Source organism: Zalophus californianus, chromosome 6, assembly GCF_009762305.2.
Source record: "Zalophus californianus isolate mZalCal1 chromosome 6, mZalCal1.pri.v2, whole genome shotgun sequence".
In the NCBI taxonomy this organism is placed as follows: domain Eukaryota; kingdom Metazoa; phylum Chordata; class Mammalia; order Carnivora; family Otariidae; genus Zalophus; species Zalophus californianus.
In genome coordinates this window covers 18,513,651-18,519,668 of record NC_045600.1, presented here as the reverse complement: position 1 = coordinate 18,519,668, position 6,018 = coordinate 18,513,651, and the positions used below count along the sequence as shown (strand labels likewise).

General features: G+C 34.6%; 1 pseudogene; it reads right to left on the bottom strand.

Moving 5' to 3' along the window:
• Nucleotides 1–1,001: 1,001 nt before the first annotated feature.
• On the bottom strand, nt 1,002–1,469 carry LOC113910264 (annotated as a pseudogene).
• Between the last annotated feature and the right edge of the window lie 4,549 nt (nt 1,470–6,018).

Genomic DNA, 6,018 nt, shown 5'->3' with positions numbered 1-6,018 from the left:
TCCAGTATGTGCCATGGTGAGCACTGTGAATTGTATAAGACTGTTGAATCACAGACCTGTACCTCTGAAACAAATAATACATTATATGTTAAAAAAAAGAAAGAAGATAGTAGGAAGGGAAAAATGAAGGGGGGGAAATCAGAGGGGGAAATGAACCATGAGAGACTGTGGACTCTGAGAAACAAACTGAGGGTTCTAGAGGGGAGGAGGGTAGGGGGATGGATTAGCCTGGTGATGGGTATTAAAGAGCGCATGTTCTGCATGGAGCACTGGGTGTTATGCACAAACAATGAATCATGGAACACTACATCAAAAACTAATGATGCAATGTATGGTGTTTAAAATAACATAATAAAATTTAAAAAAATAAATAAATGAAAATACTGAGATTTTGCTTGGAATTGTACTAGTCAATGGATCGATTTGGAGATGCCTTGAGATACTTGTGATAATAAGCTTCCAAAAGATGAACGGCTTACTTAGGTTTTCTATAATGCCTTTCAATACAATATTATAATATCACAACAAAAGTCTCGTACAACTTCTTTAGTTTATTCCTAAGAACACTTTGTATTTATTTTATTTTTAAAGGTTTTATTTATTTATTCATGAGAGACAGAGAGAGAGAGAGAGAGAGAGAGGCAGAGGGAGAAACAGGCTCCCAAGGAGCAGGGAGCCCGATGCAGAACTCGATGCCAGGACTCTGGGATCATGACCTGAGCCGAAGGCAGACGCTTAACCATCTGAGCCACCCAGGCGCCCAGAACACTTTGTATTTTTGCACTATTTTAGTGATACCTTTTCCAGAAGTTAATATATGAAGTAGAATTTGTCTTTTCTTTCTTTCTTTCCTTTTTTTTTTTTTTTTTTTTTCTGCTCAGCTGGCACATTCATTAGAATTAAACACAAGATCATTCTCTTCCTGGACCCCAGGAAGCCACGCCCACCAAGTCCCAAGCTCCTGAAGCAGGGTCCTTCTGCCCCAGATCTGAAACGAGCTCTCAGGCCTTGGCAGTAGCCTGAGTTGCCCCCAAGGCTGTGAGTGGCTGAATCTTCTGGCTCATCATCTCCATGACAGCCTGTTTCATGGCATGATTCTCCTGCAGAGCCGGCTGGATTTTCTCTATTTGCTTGGTAAGGAAGTCTATCTTCCTCTTGAAAAAGTCCTTGGCATCCTCAGTTGTCTTTTCGACATAGTAATCTGTTCTCACATCGATGAGTACATGTTCCACATCATGTAGCTTCCCAGGGACATACATAGAACTCGTCAGTGGGACGAGTAACTCTTTCCCCTCGTTGTTCTTGTTTAGCACGTTCAGACAGTCCTTGGCTTCCACATACTTGGTCTGTACCACCTTGATCTGGGCAATGGATGTGGACAGGAACTCCACTTCCTGGTCCAGCTGGTTCTTGAGCATTTCTAGCTACAGCAGGTTCAGCCTGGTGATGTTAACTGACTGTGCCATGTTGGGAAGGAGAACTCAGTAGAATTTATTTCTATACCCTTTCATTTGAGAAAACCTGCTAAACTCTGAATAACTGTATTGTATTTCTACTTAAATAATTGTATCATTTATACATAGGGACCATGCTATAATCTTACTTGCAATCATTCTAACCTTCAATTATGTTCCTTGTTTTATTGTATTGGCCAGACTTTCTAGTAAAATATGGGAGAATAGCGATTCTAAAGTATATTCTTCTCTTATTCTCAATCTTAAAGAAGATGCTGTCAACAATTGATCATTACCATACCCATCACCACTGGGCTGCAGAATCTTTCCTTAGATTAAGAAGATTCATAGTTATACTTTTCTGGGATATTTTTACATGAAAGAAATTTGAATTTCACTAGATTTTGCTGTTCATTTAGATGATCGTATGTTTTTTTCTTTAATCATTTTTAGTAAGTTAGATTAATAAATTGTCCTCTGTTAAATTTATCTTTCATTCCTTGGATAAACTCAACTTGCTCATGGTAAATTATAATTTTTAAGTGTTTCCATGATTAAAATCATTGCTATTTTATTGTTTTTCAGGATTGTTTTATCAATGGCTTCAGGGTTTGGCTTTTAATTTTTCTTTCATTACCTGTTTTGTGAGTTTAAATATTCTGCTATCCTAACTTCAGTGAAATAACTTAAGTCAAGATGTGTAATATTATTCTTCTTTCTTGCTGTGGAATAGTTTTTGTACAAGTGAGACTACCTGTTCTATAAATGTTTGGTAGACATCACCATTTTGGGTGTAGATACCTTAAAAATGTATAGATCTGTTTTTCCTTCCTTGTTTTTTGTTTTGTTTTGTTTTGTTGGTGGGAAAAATATTTATCTACTTTTGAAAGCACTATAGGATTTTTCAAATTTCCCAATTTTTTTGACTTAGATTTCAGTGTCTTAGAATTGGCGACTTAGATAAAATTGTTCACCTTAACTTGATTTTTTAAAATTTCAAATGAAAAGATATTCTTATATCCTTTCATTATCTTTTTTTAAGAATTTATTTATTTATTTTAGAGACAGAGAGAGAGAGAGCACAAGTGGGTGGGAGAGGAAGAAGCAGGCTCCCTGCTGAGCAGGAAGGACTCAGGGCTGGATCCTAGGACACCTGGGATCATGACCTGAGCTGAAGACAGACACTTAACCACCTGAGCCACCCAGGTGTCCCCTCTCATTATCTTAATGACTGCATCTCCTACAGCTCTTCTTCCTCATTCAAATGATTGTTTTGTCTCCTTTCCCTTTTTGTCTTGATAATTTTCACCATAAGTTTGTCAAAGAACCAACTTTTGGTTCCATTGACTTACTCTATTTCATATTTGTTTTATTTCATTAGTTTCTCCTCTTAATTATCATTTTGTTACATAATTTCCTTAATTTTCATTATGGTCTGAAGTTTAATCAATGTTATAGAAAAACAAGTCTGGAGAGAGTATTAAAAACAATTTATGTCACCTATTATTATGAACCAGAAAATCAAAGTAAAATTTATAAGGTGTTTTTCCATAGGCATATTAACTAAACTACTTAATAAATCAAATTATTGATTTATGTATTAATTATTTTAAGTTATTACATAAATGTGACAAGTAAAGTTAGAGGTACAGGAGAAAAAGACATGGCTTCTGATGTAAAGGAACTGATAATCTTGGCCTATAAATTCCTCTAACCAAAAGCCATATCCCACTTTGAGAAGTCACACTGAATGAATAGCCATGGGTTGGGGTTAGCTTTCTTACACATAGCTTTTCTGGTAAACTTTTTGGTCTATTTGTCTGGCAGAGTTTCAGATCCATTAAAAGCAGCCCATACCTGAGTATATTAAAAGTGGTTGCCAGTACCTACTTCTTTACCCACTTGTTTGGCAAAAATTCACAGGCTTCATTTAAATCTTAACCCAAAACTCAAATGATATCTGCAGTAATTTATTTTGGTTGTTCCTATTTTGTCCTGAGTCAATAGTCAGCTTCAATATGGCTACTTTTAACCTTTTCTTTTGTTTAACAATTTTGATATGCAAATAACTTACCTCGGATGCTATACAGTCATATAAACAAAACCTAAACATCTTTATAATTTTATTATTTTTCCAATAACTCCTTCCAAAAATCATTATAACATGGCATGTACTTATAAGTAAATGTTGCTTATTTCTTAACTCTTAATACCCGATTCAGTACATTTCCCCCTCTTCTTAATATTTGGTTCTTTCTTAGTAGAGATGATAGCTACTCATCTAAAAGTTATTTCTTCCTTGAAATGTAGCATATATTTGGTGCCAAATGTCTACTTTAGATACAATGATAAATTTTTTAATTTTCACCAAAAATTCTCAAGTTTAGAGGACACTCAAATAATCCCTTTGCATGATTACTTTTCATTTACATGTGCATGTATGTGTTTCTCATCTTAATTTTCTTCTGGAAGCAGAAGTAAAAAATCCAATGGAAGAATTCTCTGTGGAATGTCAGCCTTGACTGTGAATGCTAGAATCTATATGATACAGTCCATCCTTTAGAATTCACTCACTTCTTCCAACTAACTCCAGAACATTCTTTCTGTGATAAATGTGGGAACACTTTTATGGGCCAGTTTTTAGCAACAGAAAAATGTGCCTTACTGTCTATGGTAATGCAAGCACTTAATATAATCTTATGAATTTATAAGTACTGTTTTGTTGACTGCCAAAGGCATTTCAAATCCTTGGACAAGTGGATTGTAATACTTTTAGTCCAGATTCCTCCACTAAATGAATATAGTAATGGTGTGATACTCAGGAATCTCAATGCCCAGTGGAAAGAAGCTGAAATTAATAATAAACTAAAAGCTGCAAATATAAATGTCCCCACAAAAGATAAATATAAATACAGATTTTATGATAATCATATGTGAAGAAAATACATCTTTTTTGTACATAGGCAGCATTTGTGACAACAGTTTTGTTTTTCTTAGTGTCCATGTCTTTAGTAATCACTTTCCATTCTAGATCAAAGAGAGAAAAGAAGGCCACAGAGATAGTAATAACAAGATTTGGAATGTTTTCATGATTTGTTTTCAAGTGGGTGAAATTATTTTTAATAGCAGACATGCTGAAGTAGACTTGTTATTTTTGAATTTTAAAAAAAAATTAAGTTCTCCTTTGTTAATCTGAGGGCTGAAATTTTTACAGAACTTTGTTGGATTTGGGGGTGTTCCTGTGAGGTGGGGGGACATGTTTCTGTGACTACAGCTCACGTCTCTTCTCTTTTTCTTTCAAACTACTGAGGTTATAAGGGGCCCGATACACTCATAGAAAGAAAAAATTATAATAATAAAATATGTAATAGGAACCAGGAACTTGGAACTCTCTAACAGCTTGAACTTTTTACCCTTCTAACACTGTTTTTGTTTTTTTCTTTCTTTCCCCAGATGTCAATCTATTTATTAATCACACTAAACCCTCTGAGGATCATTTTTAAAAAGATGTGTGAGTGTATCTGTGTGTGTTCATTTCCAATGGAATGAATTGGATAGGCTGAAGTTCTGCTGAGAAAGAAAGTTAAAACAAAATTATATGTCACTAAAATTTAAAATTTAGATTTATCATTTTTTTAACTCTCCTCCTCATTTACTGGTTAGGTTGCTAATAATCCGTCCCTTACTAAGAAAGATGCCTTTTGGCATGATCACTACTACCCAACAGTTGGCACATTGACCTCTGTCTATGCCAGTTAAGAGAGTGAATGATATGACTATGCAAAGAGAGAAATGCTTGTACCCATGCCAACACCTAAATGTACAGTTCCATGGAACATTCAACAAAGGACCACATGCCTTTGTCCCATCTTCATTTATGCACTGGACTGTTGCTTGATCAGGTTATGTATCTGATGCTTCCTTCCTTTCTTATAGCTCTCCCTTTAATAGACAATGTCTTCCTGTTTCTTAACCAACTGGCATTATGGAAACCCTGTGCTTGAATGAGACTTTTCTTCTCCCTTCCATCTTTAGACCCATTGTCTTCCCTCATGATACTCGCAGCAATAGAATGAATTAATTATTCCTATTCAGAAATTAATAGGATTAGAGTGTGGATGTTCATGATTTAAAATTTGTATATTTTATAATTTGGGGATTGAAATACTTCTTGATTTTCTATACTTTATCATGGTCATTTGAGCCTTCAACTGTTAGTTTTCACATGTGATTTTTCTTTAATTTAAGGATATTTAAGTCCCCAACTTTCTCCAAAATATTTTGAAGCATTTTTTGACCTGGATGATAGCTGTACTGTTTTGCTTATTTTGGAAACTAGTGAGTAACAAGCTTGGGTCCAGCATACAGACTTAATTTGTAAATGTGATAAAAGTCTCTTTAAGAGGTTTGTCCTTATGAAGTTTCCAAAAATTTTCATAGTAAACTGTTCTGTACTTCCTTTCAGCATATATTTTTTCCTTTTTTTTTATTGAAGTATAATTAACATTCTTAGTTATATTATCATTAAGAGAATGTTATATTATTTTCAGGTGTACAATATAAC